Genomic DNA, 23,943 nt, shown 5'->3' on the forward strand with positions numbered 1-23,943 from the left:
AAAGTCACAGATTGGAAAAGGAAGTACAAAGTCTTCCTTTGGGGGTGGGGGTGGGGTAACAGCGCGTGGGAGGGAGAGGGGGGCTTGTGGATGAGCCTAAGGCCTCCCCTCTCTCCACACAGGCTGCCAGTGGAGTGGGAGAAAGCCAGGCGCCCCCACGCTCCCCAAGGATGGCGGAGAGGAAGGCAGCAGACGCGGGTGGGTTAGCAGCGCAGGCCGCGTGGGAAAGGAGCGCGCCGGGCGGCCAGGGCCGTGTAAGGGGCACATGCAGACCTTGGGGCGCTGCCCCAGCACCAGCTGGGGTGGGGCTGGGATGGGAGCGGAGGTCTTCCAGGCCCTCGTCACACCAAGAAACCAGCCCAGGAATTCCCCAAACCCACACGCTGAGGGGATAGGTGGGGACAGGCCCAGCCCGAGCTTCCTCCAGGGAACAGCAGCCAGCAGCCCCCAGGGACCGCGCCGGCCACCTGCCGTGGGGATCCAGGGCCATGGAGACAGTCCCCTCTCCCGCTCCCGGGGCCCAGGGCGGGTCCGGGGAAGTGCTGGGAGAGGCATCCCTCTCGGAGACTTGAACTTTGAACAGAAAGCATATTTATAGTGTTGGAACTGATTTAAATCGTAAGAGGTTGTTCAAACTGGAGGAAAGTGAAATTGTGGTAGCTGGACAATTTAGGGTTTGCTCCCTCACGGGAAGGGATCTGATCCATTACGAAAACAGAGGCTCAGAAAGTCACATTTTGCCTACACAATTTAGTTATCCTGCTGTTAATATTGACATGTCCGACAACTCTTTGTTTTTTACAAAAACTAGTGTATAGGGAGCTCCTCAAAATTAAACACTTTTGTGCATCAAAGAACTTCATCAAGAAAGTAGAAAGACAGCCTACACAATGGAAGACAATATTTGGAAATGATATATCAGATAAAGGTCTAGTATCCAGAATTTATAAAGAGATTGTTCATCTCAACAACAAAAAGACAGCCAACCCAATTACAAAATGGGAAAAAGACTTGAACAGACACCTATCAGAAGAGGAAATACAAATGGCCAAAAGGCACATGAAGAGATGCTCAATGTCCCTGGCCATTAGAGAAATGCAAATCAAAACCACAATGAGATATCATCTCACACCCACCAGAATGGCCATTATCAACAAAACAGAAAATGACAAGTGCTGGAGAGGATGCGGAGAAAGAGGCACACTTATCCACTGTTGGTGGGAATGTCAAATGGTGCAGCCACTGTGGAAGGCAGTTTGGCGTTTCCTCAAAAAGCTGAATATAGAATTGCCATACGACCCAGCAATACCATTGCTGGGAATCTACTCAAAGGACTTAAGGGCAAAGACACAAACGGACATTTGCACACCAATGTTTATAGCAGCGTTATTTACAATTGCAAAGAGATGGAAACAGCCAAAGTGTCCATCAACAGAAGAGTGGCTAAACAAACTGTGGTATATACATACGATGGAATATTATGCAGCTTTAAGACAGGATAAACTTATGAAGCATGTAATAACATGGATGGACCTAGAGAACATTATGCTGAGTGAGTCTAGCCAAAAACTAAAGGACAAATACTGTATGGTCCCACTGATGTGAACAGACATTCGAGAATAAATTTGGAATATGTCATTGGTAACAGAGTCCAGCAGGAAGTAGAAACAGGGTAAGATAATGGGCAATTGGAGTTGAAGGGATACAGACTGTGCAACAGGACTAGATACAAAAACTCAAAAATGGACAGCACAATAATGCCTAATTGTAAAGTAATCATGTTAAAACACTGAATGAAGCTGCATCTGAGCTATTGGCTTTTGTTTTGTTTTGTTTTGTTTTGTTTTGACTTTATTATTATTACTTTTATTTTTGTCTCTATATTAACATTCTATATATTTTTCGGTTATGTTGCTAGTTCTTCTAAACCGATGCAAATGTACTAAGAATTGATGATCATGCATCTATGTGATGATGTTAAGAATTACTGATTGCATATGTAGAATGGTATGATTTCTAAATGTTGGGTTAATTTCTTTTTTCCGTTAATTAAAAAAAAAAGAGAGAGAAGGGATAATTGGAGCTGAAGGGATACAGACTGTACAACGGGACTGGATATAAAAACTCAGAAATGGACAGCACAATACTACCCAATTGTAATGCAATTATGTTAAAACACTGAATGAAGCTGCATGTGAGGTATAGGGTTTTTTTTTTTCTTTCTATTAATGTTTTAATTCTTATTCTGTTGTCTTTTTATTTCTTTTTCTAAATTGATGCAAATGTACTAAGAAATGATGAATATGCAACTATGTGATGTTATTAAGAATTACTGATTGTACATGTAGAATGGAATGATTTCTAATTGTTTTGTTAATTCTTTTTTTAATTAATAAAAAAACTATAAAAAAAACTAGTGTATATTTTACATACGCTATTTCTGCTTGCTTTATGTATATATATTTCTATTTGCTTTATATACATATATAGTGGATATCCTTCTACACCAGAACCCAAAGAGCATTCTCCTTTTTAAACTGTTCCCTGCACTTCCCTACTAAAACTGTATTTAATCAGGCCCCTATTGGTGGAGATTCAGCTAAGGCTCCATGTTTTCTCTTTTGCAAAGCAGTGCTGTGGTGAACACCCTCAGATACTTTATCCTTGTGTAAGGATGTCTTCAGAAACAGTTTCTAGAAGTGGAATTGGTGGAACAAATGGTATGCACATTGAAAAATTTGAGGGGTATTTCTACATCCTTTGATACTGATAGGGGCTTTAAAAAGATCTTCTGGGAGGCAGGTCACGGTGGCCCAGCGGCAGAGTTCTTACCTGCCATGCGGGAGAACCGGGTTCGATTCCCGTGAACCTGCCCATGTCGAAAGAAAAAGACAAAAAGTTCCTCTGGGTAGCAGTGGTGGAGGACCAGCCTACAGGCTGCCGGGGGATGGTAGCATTCTTCATTGCTCAGAGGGAACTTCCCAGACTCTGTTCATTGTAAGCTGAAATTCGAGCAAATCATGATGGGGTATCTCAATAGAGTTTATAACTTTCTGAATCCAAAACTGAATTCATAATATAACAATATAAGAATTTTTAATTTGGGGCTTCCTCAGAAAATTCAGCACAAAATGCTTCTGTAGGACCAAGTTATGCAGGAGAGGAATCTTTGGTGCACAAGCAACCAGGGAAAAAAAAAACCAAAAACAGATAAGATGGATTTCATCAAAATTAAAACAGTTTTGTGCTTCAAAAAACACCATCAAGAGCATGAAAAGAGAACATACCGAACGGGAGAAAATATTTGCAAATCACATTTCTGACAAGGAACTTGTATTAAGAAAACATAAAGAAATATCACAACTCAGTAATCAGAAGATAAATAAACCAATTTAAAAATAGACAAAGCGCTCTCTCTCTAAGCCCAATTCTGCAAGTGTAACCATTGCCCAACCCCTCTACGTGGGACATGACGTTCAGGGGTGAGAGTCTCCCTGGCAGCACAGAAGATGACTCCCAGGGATGAGCCTGGCCCTGACACTGTGGGATCAATGATGCCATCCTGACCAAAAGGGGGGAAAGAAGTGTAAGAAATGAGGTATCAGTGGCTAAGAGAGCTCAAATAGAGTCGAGAGGCTACTCTGGAGGTCAGTTAGACATTGCCACCTACCATAACTTGCCAAACCCCAACAAAAATAATTCCTGCCAGTCCTAAAGAATACCTAGGGCATTATATAAGATTTTACAAAGGTTTCATGTGCTAGGGTAACTTTCCAGGAACCTACCACCTCCACATGGGTCCTGTAATGCAGAGGGGCCAGTCTCTCCACAACATCAGCTAGTTTCATCTCCCTACCCCATATTATCGACAGCCCATGAAAAAGTTACAATGGGCATAGCCCAAATGCCCCTAAAGAGTGGGAGAAAGATCAAAGCTGATAGCAAAGTTATACAGAAAAGGTTGGGTTTAACAATTGAGCCTGATTGCTGACCTTAAGCAGCTAGAAGTAAAAACCTAAAATTGTGGAATTGTAACCCATACCAAGCTCTGAAGTCTGTTCCATGACTAATTGTTGTGATGTGCTTTGAAATTTATTGCTTTTTTGAATATATATTATTTTTCACAAAAAAGTTTAAAAGAGGAGGGGTATAACAGAGAAGATAGGATTTAACAAATGAGTGTGACTGTTGAATCATTATATTGATATTTCTGTTGATCTCCAGGGTCTTGGAGCAGCTAGAAGAAAAAATGAAAAGTCATGGAACTGTAACCCATATCAAACTTCAAAATCTGTTCTATAACTACTTGTTAAAATGTACTTGGAAATTTATTGCTTTTTTGTATATATGTTTATTTCACAATAAAAAAAATGTTTAAAAAAATGGGCAAAATATCTGACCAGACATTTTTTCAAAGAAGACATGCAAATGGCCAGTATGCATGTGAAAAGATGTTCAACATTATTAGTCATTGAGGGAGGAATTGCAAGTGAAAACCACAATGAAAAAATCACTCAGATGGCTACAATAGAAAAGATATATAATAACAAGGGTTGGGGCAGATGTAGAGAAATACACTGCTGGTAGGAAAGTAAAATTGTGCAGTTACTTTGGAAAACAGCCTGACAGCTCCTCAAAAGGTTAACATAGTTATATGCCCCAGCAATTCCACTGTTAGGAATGTACAGTACCAAAGAGAAATGAAAACATATGGCCACATAAACGTTGTTCATAGTAACATTATTCAGAATAATTAAAATGCAGAAACAACACAAACATCCACTCAATGTTGAATGGAAAAACGTATATCCATAAATGGAATATTATTTGGCCATAAAAAAGAATGAAGTACTGATTGATGCTGCAACATGGATGAACCTCGAAAACATTATACGAAGTGAAAGAATGCAGTCGCCAAAGACCACATACTGAGTGATGTCATCTATATAAAATATCCAGGATAGGCAAATCTATAAAAAGAGAAGGTAGGTTAGTAGTTGCCTAGAGCTCTGGGTGATGTGTGAGTTGGGGGGCGTTGGCTAAAGGGGATAGGATTTCTTTTCGTGGCAATGAAAATATTCTGAAACTGTGGTGATGGTTGCATAACATTGTGACCAGACTAGAAAGACATTGAACTGTACCCTTTAAATGGATAAATTGTGTGGTCTATGAATTATATCTCAATGAAGCTGTTGCCAAAGGAAAAAGAGTTTTTGGTGCAAAACCTAATAACACCATGGCAAAGAGAGAACTGGTGGTGGTGTGTGTTGAAAGACCCAGTTTGTGCCAGAATTGTTGTTTATAAGCTTCTTCATCATCAGACCCTAAATGTCCTAATATCAGGTTGTTGCTCCTTTGCGTCCTGACGCATGGCTCCTTTACATTCCGGCAGCAAAATGCCAGCCCGTCAAGACCAGCTGTCCCAGAGGAAAGAACATCTTGGCATTGTTAATCAGACTGAAATTCTTCTGCCTCCCTCTTGTCAGTTCCTGTCGGGCACCAGGTGAAGCAGAAATGAGACAAGTTGCTTCCTTTGAAATAGGCTGTCCCGCAGTGCTAGGGGAAAAGAGAAGGACGTGCTCTGACCGAGGGAGGTGTGCAAACAAGATGTGGAAATCAGAGGCAAAGTGGCACAGCAAACAGCTGCTGGCGGCCACGACCTTTGGGCTCCCTGACTCCCAGGTCTGTGTAGCTTTCCTTCGGAAGAGCTGCACGTGTGCCTTATTAAAATGTGCTTTGTAAATGACAGATGTGATCAACTATCCAGAGAAAGGAACTAATGAGCATTTAAATTAAAATGATTTCCTTTTAGAATCTTTTATAATCCTTGTAGAAGACTCATAGACTTTAAAAAATACATTGTTGCACTCCACATAGGTATGCAACTTTCATATCCAATCATTGCTTAATATTCAAGTCTCGGTGCATCAACGTTGTCCGTCTAATTGTCAATTTTTTAATGGCCATAAAGTATTTCACATCACTACCTAATTTGCTTAGTCATTTCCCCTCTTATTGTAGCTCTGAATTGTTTCCAGTTTTACACTGTGGTAAACTGAAGCAGCTATGTATTTATCTGTACATTAATATTTATCAGCTTTTCCCTTTGAAATTCCTTTCTTGTAGTGCATTCCCCAAAGCAGGATTACTGAGGCAAACAAGTACTATAACTCTTGTTACATATTGTCTGATCTTTCTCAAGAAAAGGAAGAACCAATATAACAAGCACAAAGGAATGAATACATGTACTTGTTTCCTTCTAGTCCTGCAGTATTGTGTTTTATTGTTATTATTTTTTAATTGTGCTAGATTAATAGAAGGCAGGTTGTTTTAGTGATATTTCTCTCATTGCTGGGGCCTTGAAATCTCAGTTTGGAATGGATCCAGAGGGTCACAGGTCCACACAGGATTCCAGCATGAAAGAATGCAGCAACCTGCGCCCAGGGAAGAATAAAAAGGTCAACTAAGAGACAACCCTGCAAATACCCAGTTACAGCTTCTCTTTAATATAAACCTGACCTCCAAGGAGGCTTGTAACACGCGTGAAGTACACGATTGGTTCTCATTGTGGACATACCTCACCCCAGTGCTCTTACTAAAACCTCCTGAATTCAATATCATCCTTTGTACAAGAAACTTGTTCCTGGCCCCCCACTCTGGTTAGTAGCTGCTCGTCGGTGCTCCTGTTTCCTCTTTCTTGCACTTATCAAACTGGATCATGATGGCTGGTTGACTGCGGTCCCCGCCCCGCCAGAACTGTGTTTGTCCCTCGCGGTATTCCCCGTAATAGAGTGCCTGGTGATGGCTCAACTCTGTGGAAAAAATATACCTGTGGATGAAAGGATTCATCGATTAACCCTGGCATTTGCAGTGGTTTCCAGGGTCCTTGGTTTGTAGTGATCCAGGGCTGAAGCGGACATTTGTGGCATATCTGAGACAGATGAGCCCTCAGGCCTGCTTTACTTCAGAACCTTACCCTACAGATGAGTGAGCTGCCTTCCAGAATGAGAGCAGGGGACATTTTCTGGGGTCTGGCAGGCAGCCGGTTCTACAGCCGTCCCTTGGCTTCAATAAAATGAGACTTATCTCTTCCAAACATATTTTAGGCAATAGTTTCTGTTCTAGTCATCGCAAAATGCCTTTATGGAATGAGGCTAGAAATTGAAAAATAAATAAAAACAATCAAAAGTTTGCTGTGAGGAGTAAATTTCCTGTTGTTTTATGTTGATCCACAAAGACCTTCTAAAATTAAGTATGTATCACCATCCGTTTTAGGTCCCCAAGTTCCCTCATTATCATGCTTCATTCAATTTAACTTATATACATTAATAAGTGCCCGGGCCCCAGCGTGAGGAGGTGGTGGGGTGCCTGGCCAGCGGAGGGGTTCCTTGGGTTGGGCGTGGTACAGAAACTTCTCATTTGAGGCAGTTGCTGGGAACACAAAAACAAAAGAACAAACAAATAAAAAGTGATTAGAGCTGAGAACTGCACAGAGGGCTAAATCTAAAAAGAAGGGGAATTCAGAGAACGGCCCAAACCAAAGGTTTTAAGAAATTAGTTAGCAGTAGAAGGGAGCAAAGGGCACCAGAAGTACTGGCCAAGGGAGATGGGCTTACCCGGGTCTTGTTTGAGGAGCAGTCATGGAAAGTTGGTCTCTAAAGAACCAAATGTGCCAGGAGCAGAAAAGTTCCAGAAGGAAACAGGACACGGTGTTACTCTTGAGGACTTCCTTCAAATATCCAGTCATCACGAAAAGCAGGCAGGTAAGCAAGTCATTTATCATAGTATGAAGAATGGACAGGTATGAGTGGATATTATTTCCTATCCATTACCAATTAACTTTTTACCGTGTGGATAAATGCATTAACAATACCTTTTCATTCAATAATCTAGACAGGATACACATTAGTTTTCACATAAGCAAAGAGTTTACTTAACTTCTCTTTGGCATTAAACATGGTTGCAGAAAACAATCTAATTTAATCTTCAAAACTTTAAAGTTGTACATTGTGCTGGCTTGAAAGGATGTATGTCCCCTAGGAAAGCCATGTTTTAATCTAAATCCCATTTTGTAAAGGCAGAATAATCCCTATTCAATCCCGTATGTTTGAATCTGTAATCAGATAACCTCCCTGGAGATGTGATTTAATCAAGAGTGGTTGTTAAGCTGGGTTAGGTAGAGGTATGTCTCCACCCATTTGGGTGAGTCTTGATTAGTTTCTGGAGTCCTATTAGTTTCTGGAGGAAACATTTTGGAGAATGAAGGAGATTCAGATAGAGCAGAGAATGCTGCGGCACCATGAAGCAGAGAGTCCAAGAGCCAGTGACCTTTGGAGATGAAGAAGGAAAACACCTCCCGGGGAGCTTCATGAAACCGGAAGCCAGGAGAAGAAGCTAGCAGATGACGCTGTGTTCGCCATGTGCCCTTCCAGCTGAGAGAGGAGCCCTAACTGTGTTTGCCACGTGCCTTCTCACTTGCGAGAGAAACCCTGAACTTCATTGGCTTTCTTGAACCAAGGTATCTTTCCCTGGATGGATGCCTGTGATTGGACATTTCTATGGACTTGTTTTGATTGGGACATTTTCTCGGCCTTAGAACTGTAAACTAGCAACTTATTAAATTCCCCTTTCTAAAAGCCATTCTGTTTCTGGTATACTGCATTCTGGCAGCTAGCAAACCAGAACACACATACTCTGTGGAGATGAGGTCAATCGATGGAAATAAGACTCACAGCAGTGCTGCTTGGCAGAATTTAAAATTATCTTAGCCAAATGCAGATTCTTTAGAGGAGTAGGTTGGATGAGATACACGTAATAAATTAATAAATAAAGTAGAATCCCTTTATTCTATTATTTTCCTTCTAGCATAGTGGTAGACATTTGCAATTTAAATTGACTAATTTTTTCCAACATATCACATGGTTAACAGATTACATAATGAGCAGTTGCAATAGGCATCAAGGCATCCTGTTTGATTTCATTATAAGTTTTGAAAATATAATTTTTTTTAACTAGGTTCACTGATGCCATGACATTTGTAAGATTTAAATTTTGTGCTTTCGTTTTAGTGATCATTTTTTAAAATTAGCAGTTATAAGGGGAAAACTTACAATGATAATATGCACTTTATATTTTCATAAAAGAAGACATTATTAAGTTTTGTAAGTCAACGTTGCTTTACACTAAGGTTCATGAGCATATTCTGAGAGGACTTAAAAAATTATTTCCCTGTAAATTCCCTGAGTTTAAGAAACACTATTCTAATACATATTTTTATAATCCAATGTCCTTCTTCATCCATCCTCATGACCTTCAAATCAATGATACTTTAACACTGTATCTCTTATTTTATAATGTCTCTTTGGTATTAAACTATAGGAGACATTATAATGTATAATGATGGTTAAAGATTAAGTTCTATTTTTATTTCCTAAGACACTTTGGTTTTCTACAGCAGATCTTAGAATTTGACAAGAACTAGGAGTTAGATGAATTCCACAAGTGTAGTATGGATTTTCCTTATAAGAATTATGAAACTGTTTGAAAAGTTTCACAAAGCCAGTCTCACAAAAATAAATCTAGACTTAGGCAAGGGGTAATGACCACTTTAACACTCCATTCAAATGCTGAAGATCCGTGGGATTAAAATTTCAATAAGGGCTTACAATCTAGGACCCTTTACAATAGGCCCCAACCTGATAACTCATGCTCTCAACTTCAATTCTCCAAGTTTGTGTATTATAGTTAATCCATATGAGTAAGGCATGATGATATTTGTCTGTTTCTGACATTTTATTCAACATACTGTCCTTAAGTTTCAGTCACCTAATTGTATGCCTTACAACTTCATTCCTTCTTGCAGCTGCTCAGTAGTCCCTTGCATGTATACACCACAGTTCCTCCTTCCATTACTCAGACGTTATACCCAAAGGCTACCTCCATCCATTGTGAAACATGAACATTGCTGCCATAAGCACCAGTGTGCAAATGTCCATTTGTTTTCCCACACTCAGTTCCTCCAAGCATACACCTAGCAATGGGGTTGCAGGATCATATGGCAACCCCACCCCTAGCCCCTGGTGGACCCACCACATTGCCCTCCAAGGGGCTGCACCTCTTAGCTCAGAGAATTAAAGTCAAGAGTATGGGTTATCAGGTTGGGGCCCATTGTAAATGTTACTAGATTGTAAGCTCCTACAGCAGGCACATATATTCAGGATGTGTAGCTGATATTTCTAAACTATGAGATACTGAGCTGTTTCTATACAACCTGGTCATTCCCTGGAACGTCAGATATTTACGTAACACCTGAGACTCAGAGTTAGAGCACTGAAGCCATGAAAGCCAGAATTTCCTCAATTAGCAACTATTTAAAAAGGTTAAAAAGTGATCAGACTTCATCTAAAGATATGAATGAAGCTGATCTGGATAAGACTAAGGTAAATCATAATACCAGCTAAAGGATGATATGGCCCATAGTTGCAAACTTCTAATTCTGTGCAAGATCAAAGAGAGAGAGATGTTTATGTGGTGCAAAATTTATATTTTCAGTAGCACATTATCTAGTTTAACTGGTATGGTCAGTTTACCTGAATCTTGAATAGGGCATGAGATCTTGTTGGTTTGTCCAGGTTAGGGTGATGTCCCGATATATCCTAGAGTAATTTGGGCAGAGAATAAAAAAAGTATTTGCAAACTCCCCTTAGGGGACTGGGGAGAAAAGAGGATATATTAAACCTCTCCACCTGGGGAACTCCTGATATTCTTGTGAGCATGGGGATAAACAATTCAATAGGCTGAGCTCTCAATCTTGGGGTTTGCCCCTATGAAGCTTATTCTTGCAAAGGATAGGCTAAGCCTTCTGACAATTTTGCCCAAAAGTCACCCCCAGAGATCCTCTTTTGTTGCTCAAATGTGGCCTCTCTCTCTAAGCCAACTCGGCAGGTGAACTCACTTCCTGCCAGCCCCCTGCCACGTGGGACAGGACTCCTGGGGTGAACCAGGACCTGGCATCGTGGGATTGACAAAGACTTCTGGACCAAAAGGGAGAAGAGAGAAATGAGACAAAATAAAATTGCAGTGGCTGAGAGATTTCAAACAGAGTTGAGAGGTTATCCTGGAGGTTATCCTTACACCTTATATAGCTATCCCTTTTTAGTTTATCGTGAATTGGAGTGGCTGAAGGGAAGCATCTGAAACTTGAGCTCTGTTCCAGTAGCCTTGATTCTTGAAGAAGACTGTATAACCATATAGCATTGACAATGTGAGTGTATGATTGTGAAAACCTTATGTCTGATGCTCCTTTTATCCAGGATGTGGACAGACGAGTTAAAAAAAAAAGATAAAAAGTAAATAAATAATAGGGAAAGGTAAAGGGTAAAAATTGGGTAGATTGAAATACTGGTGATAAGGATAAGGGATATGGGAGGTATTAGTTATCTTTTCTTCTTTTTAATGAAGTGATGCAAATATTCTAAAAATGATCATGGTGAAAAGTACACAACTATGTGATGATAACGTGAACCACTGATTGTAAAATACGGTTGGACTGTATGTGGGGATATTTCTGAATAAAAATATTTTTCAAAAAAATTTGGTAAGAAAGATTTATTCACAGTGTCTGAAAGTCTGAGCTGGCCCTTTAGTAAGGAAACATTAAGCAGTAAGACAAAGAACTCTAATCTGGAATCATTCAATGGCAAGGAATAAGCCATTCAAAATTAATTTTATTCAAACACTGCCTAATTTCCTGGGCTAAGTTCAAATGACACTTTCTTCATGACATCTTCCCAAATCAATCCATTTTTTCCCTTTGGACTCATCTCTTTTAATTTGTACCTTGCCTTTGGCACTCAGCACCTTTAGCTCGGTTAACCGTTATTAAGTGGATGTCTTGTCTTCCCTACAAGATTGTTTAATGCCTTTTAAGGAGAAACCACATCCAACTGCCCAGCACCGTCACAGCACATGTTACATATGTATCTGATTAATTAACAAGAAAATCATTGAATGTGCAATGTGGCTTGTGGGCCATTCTCCAAACTCAAGGGGGCTATGTCCATCCATTTCCATGTGAGGTAAAAAATGTAGTAAGTTCACCGCAAATATCAGCAGAATGAATGGATAATAGGAACAGCAACATCCTCGCACAAACTGTGAAAGCACTAGAGCCCCTTTTCTTCCATCTTGGCTCCTCACCTGGTCCATAATCAATGGAGCAGATGTAGTGCAACACAGGGATTCCTTTCTTTCAGACTCTGTTTGAAATCCATAGGTTACTCTCATCACACTTCCCTCCTCCCTGTAATTCTTTTTCTAAGTCTAAAATCCTTAGCATGACAGGTATTAATTCATTCCTTCAACAAACATGTACAGAGAAAGTAACACACGGACACTTGCCTCTGCCAGGCTCGGCAGTACAGAAGTGAAAGGGAGACGGGGCACCTGCCTGCCAGGAGTTCACACTTCAGTGAGGAGAGATGGGTGGTGACCACAAACGTATCAGTGATGCAGGTAGAGATCGTATCAGTGATGCAGGTAGAGATCACAGGATATGCTGAAAGAGCCCAGAGGGGATGGAGGGGGCAGGGCAGGTGGAGCCAATTGCACTAGGGATAGGGGTTTGTAAATTGGAGTCTGTCAACGCCAATGTCAAAAATAGTTATTCTTTCCACTTGCTTTTTTTTTTTTATTAATTAATGGAAAAAAAGAAATTAACCCAACATTTAGAAATCATACCATTCTACATATGCAATCAGTAATTCTTAATATCATCATATAGATGCATGATCATCGTTTCTTAGTATATTTGCATAGGTTTAGAGAACTAGCAACACAACAGAAAAAGATATAGAATGTTAATACAGAGAAAAGAAATAAAAGTAATAATAATAGTAAAAAAAACAAAAAACAAAAAAAAAATCTATAGCTCAGATGCAACTTCATTCAGTGTTTTAACATGATTACATTACACTTAGGTATTATTGTGCTGTCCATTTTTGAGTTTTTGTATCTAGTCCTGTTGCACAGTCTGTATCCCTTCAGCTCCAATTACCCATTATCTTACCCTGTTTCTAACTCCTGCTGGACTCTGTCACCAATGACATATTCCAAGTTTATTCTCGAATGTCTGTTCACATCAGTGGGACCATACAGTATTTGTCCTTTAGTTTTACGCTGGATTCACTCAGCATAATGTTCTCTAGGTCCATCCATGTTATTACATGGTTCATAAGTTTATCTTGTCTTAAAGCTGCATAATATTCCATTGTATGTATATACCACAGTTTGTTTAGGCACTCTTCTGTTGATGGACATTTTGGCTGTTTCCATCTCTTTGCAATTGTAAATATCGCTGCTATAAACATTGGTGTGCAAATGTCCATTTGTGTCTTTGCCCTTAAGTCCTTTGAGTAGATACCCAGCAATGGTATTGCTGGGTCGTATGGCAATTCTATATTCAGCTTTTTGAGGAACCGCCAAACTGCCTTCCACAGTGGTTGCACCCTTTGACATTCCCACCAACAGTGGATAAGTGTGCCTCTATCTCCGCATCCTCTCCAGCACTTGTCATTTTCTGTTTTGTTGATAATGGCCATTCTGGTGGGTGTGAGATGATATCTCATTGTGGTTTTGATTTGCATTTCTCTAATGGCCAGGGACATTGAGCATCTCTTCATGTGCCTTTTGGCCATTTGTATTTCCTCTTCTGGTAGGTGTCTGTTCAAGTCTTTTTCCCATTTTGTAATTGGGTTGGCTGTCTTTTTGTTGTTGAGTTGAACAATCTCTTTATAAATTCTGGATACTAGACCTTTATCTGATATGTCATTTCCAAATATTATCTCCCATTGTGTAGGCTGTCTTTCTACTTTCTTGATGAAGTTCTTTGATGCACAAAAGTGTTTAATTTTGAGGAGCTCCCATTTATTTATTTCCTTCTTCAGTGCTCTTGCTTTAGGTTTAAGGTCCATAAAACCGCCTCCAATTGTAAGATTCATAAGATATCTCCCTACATTTTCCTCTAACTGTTTTATGGTCTTAGACCTAATGTTTAGATCTTTGATCCATTTTTTTTTTATTAATTAAAAAAAGAATTAACAAAACAATTAGAAATCATTCCAATCTACATGTACAATCAGTAATTCTTAATAACATCACATAGTTGCATATTCATCATTTCTTAGTACATTTGCATCGATTAGGAAAAGAAATAAAAAGACAACAGAATAAGAATTAAAACAATAATAGAAAGAAAAAAAAAACAAAAAAAACAAAAACAAAAAACCTATACCTCACATGCAGCTTCATTCAGTGTTTTAACATAATTGCATTACAATTGGGTAGTATTGTGCTGTCCATTTCTGAGTTTTTATATCTAGTCCCGTTGTACAGTCTGTATCCCTTCATCTCCAATTATCCCTTCTCTCTCTTTTTTTTTTTAATTAACGGAAAAAAAGAAATTAACCCAACATTTAGAGATCATACCATTCTACACATGCAATCATTAATTCTTAACATCATCACATAGATGCATGATCATCATTTCTTAGTACATTTGCATTGGTTTAGAAGAACTAGCAACATAACCGAAAAAGATATAGAATGTTAATATAGAGAAAAAAATAAAAGTAATAATAGTAAAATCAAAACAAAACAAAACAAAACAAAACAAAAACCTATAGCTCAGATGCAGCTTCATTCAGTGTTTTAACATGATTACTTTTCAATTAGGTATTATTGTGCTGTCCATTTTTAAGTTTTTGTATCTAGTCCTGTTGCACAGTCTGTATCCCTTCAGCTTCAATTACCCATTGTCTTACCCTGTTTCTAACTCCTGCTGAACTCTGTTACCAATGACATATTTCAAGTTTATTCTCGAATGTCCGTTCACATCAGTGGGACCATACAGTATTTGTCCTTTAGTTTTTGGCTGGATTCACTCAGCATAATATTCTCTAGGTCCATCCATGTTATTACATGGTTCATAAGTTTATCTTGTCTTAAAGCTGCATAATATTCCATCGTATGTATATACCACAGTTTGTTTAGCCACTCTTCTGTTGATGGACATTTTGGCTGTTTCCATCTCTTTGCAATTGTAAATAATGCTGCTATAAACATTGGTGTGCAAATGTCCGTTTGTGTCTTTGCCCTTAAGTCCTTTGAGTAGATACCTAGCAATGGTATTGCTGGGTCGTATGGCAATTCTATATTCAGCTTTTTGAGGAACCGCCAAACTGCCTTCCACAGTGGTTGCACCCTTTGACATTCCCACCAACAGTGGATAAGTGTGCCTCTTTCTCCGCATCCTCTCCAGCACTTGTCATTTTCTGTTTTGTTGATAATGGCCATTCTGGTGGGTGTGAGATGATATCTCATTGTGGTTTTGATTTGCATTTCTCTAATGGCCAGGGACATTGAGCATCTCTTCATGTGCCTCTTGGCCATCCGTATTTCCTCTTCTGAGAGGTGTCTGTTCAAGTCTTTTTCCCATTTTGTAATTGGGTTGGCTGTCTTTTTGTTGTTGAGATGAACAATCTCTTTATAAATTCTGGATACTAGACCTTTATCTGATATATCATTTCCAAATATTGTCTCCCATTCTGAAGGCTGTCTTTCTACTTTCTTGATGAAGTTCTTTGATGCACAAAAGTGTTTAATTTTGAGGAGTTCCCATTTATTTATTTCCTTCTTCAGTGCTCTTGCTTTAGGTTTAAGGTCCATAAAACCGCCTCCAGTTGTAAGATCCATAAGATATCTCCCAACATTTTCCTCTAACTGTTTTATGGTCTAGACCTAATGTTTAGATCTTTGATCCATTTTGAGTTAACTTTTGTATAGGGTGTGAGAGATGGGTCTTCTTTCATTCTTTTGCATATGGATATCCAGTTCTCTAGGCACCATTTATTGAAGAGACTGCTCTGTCCCAGGTGAGTTGGCTTGACTGCCTTATCAAAGATCAAATGTCCATAGATGAGAGGGTCTATATCTGAGCACTCTATTCGATTCCATTGGTCGATATATCTATCTTTATGCCAATACCATGCTGTTTTGACCACTGTGGCTTCATAATATGCCTTAAAGTCAGGCAGCGCAAGACCTCCAGCTTCGTTTTTTTTCCTCAAGATGTTTTTAGCAATTCGGGGCACCCTGCCCTTCCAGATAAATTTGCTTATTGGTTTTTCTATTTCTGAAAAATAAGTTGTTGGGATTTGATTGGTATTGCATTGAATCTGTAAATCAATTTAGGTAGGATTGACATCTTAACTATATTTAGTCTTCCAATCCATGAACACGGTATGCCCTTCCATCTATTTAGGTCTTCTGTGATTTCTTTTAGCAGTTTTTTGTAGTTTTCTTTATATAGGTTTTTTTTGTCTCTTTAGTTAAATTTATTCCTAGGTATTTTATTCTTTTAGTTGTGATTGTAAATGGGATTCGTTTCTTGATTTCCCCCTCAGCTTGTTCATTACTAGTGTATAGAAATGCTACAGATTTTTGAATGTTGATCTTGTAACCTGCTACTTTGCTGTACTCATTTATTAGCTCTAGTAGTTTTGTTGTGGAATTTTCCGGGTTTTCGACATATAGTATCATATCGTCTGCAAACAGTGATAGTTTTACTTCTTCCTTTCCAATTTTGATGCCTTGTATTTCTTTTTCTTGTCTAATTTTTTGGTTAGAACCTCCAACACAATGTTGAAATATAGTGGTGATAATGGACATCCTTGTCTTGTTCCTGATCTTAGGGGGAAAGTTTTCAATTTTTCCCCATTGAGGATGATATTAGCTGTGGGTTTTTCATATATTCCCTCTATCATTTTAAGGAAATTCCCTTGTATTCATATCTTTTGAAGTGTTTTCAACAGGAAAGGATGTTGAATCTTGTCAAATGCCTTCTCTGCATCAATTGAGATGATCATGTGATTTTTCTGCTTTGATTTGTTGATATGGTGTATTACATTAATTGATTTTCTTATGTTGAACCATCCTTGCATACCTGGGATGAATCCTACTTGGTCATGATGTATAATTCTTTTAATGTGTTGTTGGATACGATTTGCTAGAATTTTATTGAGGATTTTTGCATCCATATTCATTAGAGAGATTGGTCTGTAGTTTTCTTTTTTTGTAATATCTTTGCCTGGTTTTGGTATGAGGGTGATGTTGGCTTCATAGAATGAATTAGGTAGTTTTCCCTCCACTTCGATTTTTTGAAGAGTTTGAGGAGAGTTGGTACTAATTCTTTCTGGAATGTTTGATAGAATTCACATGTGAAGCCGTCTGGTCCTGGACTTTTCTTTTTAGGAAACTTTTGAATGACTAATTCAATTTCTTTACTTGTGATTGTTTTGTTGAGGTCATCTATTTCTTCTTGAATCAAAGTTGGTTGTTCATGTCTTTCCAGGAACCCATCCATTTCATCTAAATTGTTGTATTTATTAGCGTAAAGTTGTTCATAGTATCCTGTTATTACTTCCTTTATTTCTGTGAGGTCAGTAGTTATGTCTCCTCTTCCATTTCTAATCTTATTTATTTGCATCCTCTCTCTTCTTCTTTTTGTCAATCTTGATAAGGGCCCATCAATCTTATTGATTTTCTCATAGAACCAACTTCTGGTCTTATTGATTTTCTCTATTGTTTTCATGTTTTCAATTTCACTTATTTCTGCTCTAATCTTTGTTATTTCTTTCCTTTTGCTTGCTTTGGAATTCGTTTGCTGTTCTTTCTCCAGTTCTTCCAAGTGGACAGTTAATTTCAGCATTTTTGCCTTTTCTTCTTTTCTGATATAGACATTTAGGGCAATAAATTTCCCTCTTAGCACTGCCTTTGCTGCGTCCCATAAGTTTTGATATGTTGTGTTTTCATCTTCATTCGCCTCTAGGTATTTACTAATTTCTCTTGCAATTTCTTCTTTGACCCACTTGTTGTTTAAGAGTGTGTTGTTGAGCCTCCACGTATTTGTGAATTTTCTGGCACTCCGTCTATTATTGATTTCCAACTTCATTCCTTTATGATCCGAGAAAGTGTTGTGTATGATTTCAATCTTTTTAAATTTGTTAAGACTTGCTTTGTGACCCAGCATATGGTCTATCTTTGAGAATGATCCATGAGCACTTGAGAAAAAGGTGTATCCTGCTGTTGTGGGATGTAATGTCCTATAAATGTCTGTTAAGTCTAGCTCATTTATAGTAATATTCAGATTCTCTATTTCTTTTTTGATCCTCTGTCTAGATGTTCTGTCCATTGATGAGAGTGGTGAATTGAAGTCTCCAACTATTATGGTATATGTGTCTATTTCCCTTTTCAGTGTTTGCAGTGTATTCCTCACATATTTTGGGGCATTCTGGTTCAGTGCGTAAATATTTATGATTGTTATGTCTACTTGTTTAATTGTTCCTTTTATTAGTATATAGTGTCCTTCTTTGTCTCTTTTAACTGCTTTACATTTGAAATCTAATTTGTTGGAGATTAGTGTAGCCACTCCTGCTCTTTTCTGGTTGTTATTTGCATGAAATATCTTTTCCCAACCTTTCACTTTCAACCTATGTTTATCTTTGGGTCTAAGATGTGTTTCCTGTAGACAGCATATAGAAAGATCCTGTTTTTTAATTCATTCTGCCAGTCTATGTCTTTTGATTGGGGAATTCAGTCCATTGACATTTAGTGTTATTACTGTTTGGATAATATTTTCCTCTAACATTTTGCCTTTTGTATTATATATATCATATCTGACTTTCTTTCTTTCTACACTCTTCTCCATACCTCTCTCGTCTATCTTTTCGTATCTGACTCTAGTGCTCCCTTTAGTATTTCTTGCAGAGCTGGTCTCTTGGTCACAAATTCTCTCAGTGACTTTTTGTCTGAGAATGTCTTAATTTCTCCCTCATTTTTGAAGGACAATTTTGCTGGATATAGGAGTCTTGGTTGGCAGTTTTTCTCTTTTAGTAATTTAAATATATCATCCCACTGTCTTCTAGCTTCCATGGTTTCTGCTGAGAAATCTACACATAGTCTTATTGGGTTTCCCTTGTATGTGATGGATTGTTTTTCTCTTGCTGCTTTCAAGATCCTCTCTTTCTCTTTGACCTCTGACATTCTAACTAGTAAGTGTCTTGGAGAACGCCTATTTGGGTCTAATCTCTTTGGGGTGTGCTGCACTTCTTGGATCTGTAATTTTAGGTCTTTCATAAGAGTTGGGAAATTTTCAGTGATAATTTCTTCCATTAGTTTTTCTCCTCCTTTTCCCTTCTCTTCTCCTTCTGGGACACCCACAACATGTATATTTGTGCGCTTCATATTGTCCTTGAGTTCCCTGATACCCTGTTCAAATTTTTCCATTCTTTTCCCTATAGTTTCTGTTTCTTTTTGTAATTCAGATGTTTCATCCTCCAAATCACTAATTCTATCTTCTGTCTCTAAAGCTATCATTGTAGGTATCCATTGTTTTTTCCATCTTTTCTACTTTATCCTTCACTTCCATAAGCTCTGTGATTTGTTTTTTCAGTTTTTCTATTTCTTCTTTATGTTCAGCCCATGTCTTCTTCATGTCCTCCCTCAATTTATCGATTTCGTTTTTGAAGAGGTTTTCCATTTCGGTTTGTATATTCAGCATTAGTTGTTTCAGCTACTGTATCTCATATGACCTATTGGTTTGTTCCTTTGACTGGGCCATATTTTCAATTTTCTGAGCGTGATCCGTTATCTTCTGCTGGCGTCTGGGCATTTAGTCAGATTTCCCTGGGTGTTGGACCCAACAGGTTGAAAGATTTTTCTGTGATATCTCTGGGTTCTGTTTTTCTTATCCTGCCCAGTAGGTGGCGTTCGTGGCACACGTTTGTCTTGGGGTTCCACCAGTAAAAAGTGCTGTGGGTCCTTTAACTTTGGAAAACTCTCACTGTGGGGGAGGTTCACCAGCCGAAGCGGCTTGGAAAAGTGCCAGCCGGCCCGGGGGTCCAAACGTGGGGAGGGTCGCCAGCTGCCGCAGCCTGGGAGAGCGCCCGTCCGAATTTCCTAGTCGGCCCGGGGTGCCAAGCGTGGCGGGAGGGCGCCAGCCGCCACAGCCCGGGAGAGTGCACCGTTCCCAGCCGGACCGGGGAGTCACGTGTTTGGAAGGGACCCCCCCGGTCACTGTTCTCCGCGGTCTGGAGATTTCCGACCCAACTCTCTCAGTTGGTCTGGGGGGCCTCGCGTGGTGGGGGCGCCAGCCACCGCGGCCCAAGGGGACCGCCTGCCCAATTCTGCTAGCTGGCCTGGGAAGGAGGAAGGGAGGGACTCCGGCCACTTGCCGTCCTGCCCGGAAAAGCCCGCACCCCTCGGCGATCTCACCGGAGCTGGTTGTCCCAGACAGTCAGCCGTTCCAGGATGGGGTACGCCATCCCTTTGATCTCCTTCGTGGCTCCGGGAGCTGCTCTGTATTGTCTCCACTCCCCCAGTAGCTGTTCTGGAGGAGGAAAGGTGAGGGTGGCAAGGCTGTCAAGGACGGTGGCGGAGGAGCTGGTGAAGGCGGAAGAGGGCATGGTGATGGTTGGAGAGCCGCCGGAGCAGGAGGCGAAAGGGAAGGATAAGATGGTGGTTGGAGCACCACCAGAGGAGAAGGCGAAAGGGAAGGGCAAGATGGCGGCAAGAGCGCCGCCGACGGAGAAGGGGGAAGAGGAGGGCTGGCTGGCTGGTGGCTGGAACGCCGCCGGCGGGGAAAGAGGGAGAGGAGGGCTAGCTGGCTGGCGGCGGGAGCCTTTCCACTTGCTTTTAACTGAAAGTGAGCATTTCATTTAAGAATGAATGTGGGCACAAAACCAAAGTGGCTTTTCAGCCCTTGTAGTTTGACAGAGAAAACCATAGATGTTTTCACACTATTTTGCTGTTGTTTCTGATATCTGGAAAGATTTACATTTACCACCGTTTAGAAACTATTATACTTGCAGAGCTGCTGCTAATTAAGTAATATGTTAGTAAAGAAGCACACCCATTATCCTTTACAAATTTTTTGATAATTGTATTTCAATGTAATTGGCTTCTTTTGTAATCCTACGTAGACTTTTATTTCATTTTGGGGATGGTGGTGGTGTACATATTAATACTTGTTAAAAATTTTAGCTATTATATACAAGTCGCTTCTCTCACTTAAAATTTTGTTAAGTGACATTTTGTTAACACTTTGACATTTTTCCTTGCCAGTACCTCAATCATTTTAACTGCCGTAGAATATTACATTTTATAGATACATTGGTAAGATAGTTTTTTTTATGGATCAACACTTGGCTGTTTCCAAACTGTTACCTTTTTTTAACTTTTTTTATTGTGATATAAAAAAAGCAATAAATTTCCAAGTACATTTAAAGAAGTAGTTATAGAACAGATTTTAAAGTTTTGTATGGGTTACAAGTCCATGATTTTTCATTTTTTCTTCTAGCCACTCCAAGAACCTGGAGACCAACAGAAATACCAAGAGAGTGATTCACCATCATACTCATTTGTTAAATCCTATCTTCTCTGTTACACTCCTCTTTCTCTTTTTTTTCTTTTGTGAAAAATATCGTATATGCAAAAAAGCAATGAATTGCAAAGCATATCGCAGCAATTAGTTGTCTAACACATTTCCTGACTTTGGCATGGGTTACATTTCCACAATTTTAGGTGTTTACTTCTAGCTGCTCTAAGATACTGGAGACTAAAAGAAATATCAATATAATGATTCAGCACTCATACTCATTTGTTAAAGCCTACCTTCTCTGTATAACTCCACCATCGTCTTTGGTCTTTCTCCCACTCTTTAGGGGTATTTGGGCTATTGCCATTCTAACTTTTTCATGTTGAAAGGGGCTGTCGATAATACGGGGTAGGAAGGTGGAATTAGCTGATGTTCTGGAGAGGCTGGTCCCTCTGCATTTCAGCACTTACCTGGTCTAGGGACCCATTGGGAGGTTGTAGGTTTCTAGAAAGTTACCCTAGTACATGGAACCCTTGTAGAATCTTATATAAGAAGTTCCAAACTGTTATTTTTAAAAAGCTTTCAATGAATACTCTTGACACTTTTTTTTTGTTGTTGTTCAGGATTAATTTCTACAAATGCAAACTCTGAGTTCCAAAGATAACATTTTGAATTTTAATTGATATTGCTAATTTGTACTCTAAAATGGCTATACCAATTCATAACACTGAAAATGTTATTTTCTTGGCTATCATGATAATTTAAATTTTTGCTAACATGATGAGTAAAAAATATTGTAAGTTTCATTTTTTAAGTTTGTGAAGGTTATTTTCTAACATACTAATTTTGGTTTACTAGCAATATCCATTCTCAATTCATTACCTCTTTGAGTTTAATTTTAGCCATTAGGCTTGTTATTAGACTGAACTCTTTCGAAAAAGAGCAGCGTATTCTTGTTCTAGAATGTCACAACTCTTTGAACCTCACTGAAAATGAGAAACGATTTTTAAAGGTCTCAGACTTTTTCTCCTCTTTTAACCCTCAGAAACTTGCCTCCCACCTACCTCTCCTTCCCCTACTGAATATCCTAGAGGTCTCAAGTTACTGATTTCCTAGTTGTCTGAATAGAATTTTTTCCAGAAGAATGATATGACCAGGATGATCTACAGTCCTTATTTTGATCCAATTTTCTTTTAAAATATGAGTTGTAATTCTTCTGTTTGTGAACCCTTCCTGCCCTTTGAACTCATCTGTCTCTACCGGCCCTGGCTTCAGCTCAGGCTACCAGGATCTCTCCAGCTTTGGCTTTCTTTCTTTCTTATCTTTTTCTTTTTTTTGTATGCTGTATTTCATTATTTTCCCATGCGAGTAACCATTTTTTTGCACCATTTTGCAGCACCATTTGTTGAATCATGTTTGTTTGTTTTGCTTGTTATGCTTGTTTTTTGGGAAATGCATGGACTGGAAATCGAACCTGGGTCTCCTGTATGGCGGGCGAGAATTCTACCGCTAAGCCACCCTCACCCCCCACCTCTGGCTGTCTTGATAGCCATGCTCCCCGGGCAGGGACTGGGGAGCCAACAGCGACCCTTGAGGCACAGGCATTAAAGCAGTTGTAGCAAGAACTATTTCACAAGTGGTATCTGACACAGTCTAGTTAAGATCAATGGAGAATAAAAACACCATGCTTGCAAACTATTACCTATAGATCTAAAGTCAACAAATGTCTTTTTTCTAATGTAAAAATACATAACTTTTTGGAAGGAAATATGAGCACATTAATCATTCTTTTCAGACACTTCAAATTTGTACTTAATGCCTTTCTCTTCCTGGACATCAGAAAGAACCTCTGGATATTTGGGGAGAAGTTGATATTTCTCTACCTCAATTTCTGGGGAAAAAAACGCGTCGCTTTCAAATTCCTGCATGTTCCTTGTCACAAACTGTTTACAACGGCCTGGCTGATTCATGGTTTCCTTATAAACAGAGCTGCCTCCCACTCTCCAAAGCACGTCTACTTTCTTTGCTCATTTTGGTTGCTTAAGAAGTTTTAAGGCATCATCCAGACCTCTGGCAAGACATGCATTCCTTGTGGGGGTTCCTTGAGGTGTCTACTAAGAACTAAATTAATTCTGTCCTTTAAAGACTGAGTCTTCTCGGAAATGGAGAACCAAGTCATTCTATCCATAATTACAAATTCTATTTACCCCAATTGAGGAGGCTGTGGCCATTCTTTGGAAATCCTGAATTCTTTCGTGAAGGGGGGGCCAGGGTAGGTCTCTGGGACACAGTGACAATGCAACTGAGCAGACAAACCATGATGACAGCGGCAGCCAATACCCTACGTCATTTTTTTTAAAACTCATATTAATTCTTTGTTATATAATATTCAGAATAAATTCATATTAATTATTATATAATATTCAAAAGAAAAACTGGCAGACACCTAAGAATATATCCAAGGATTGCCTCCCCGCTTCTGGGGACCAAACTTATAAAACTGTTTACTTATT

The 23,943-nt window shown here is 39.2% G+C and overlaps 1 pseudogene; it reads right to left on the bottom strand.

Moving 5' to 3' along the window:
• Window positions 1-23,191: 23,191 nt before the first annotated feature.
• LOC143669759 (dihydrofolate reductase-like) lies at window positions 23,192-23,767 on the bottom strand (annotated as a pseudogene).
• Window positions 23,768-23,943: the final 176 nt, after the last annotated feature.

This window comes from Tamandua tetradactyla, chromosome 26 (assembly GCF_023851605.1).
Source record: "Tamandua tetradactyla isolate mTamTet1 chromosome 26, mTamTet1.pri, whole genome shotgun sequence".
Taxonomy (NCBI): Eukaryota; Metazoa; Chordata; class Mammalia; order Pilosa; family Myrmecophagidae; genus Tamandua; species Tamandua tetradactyla.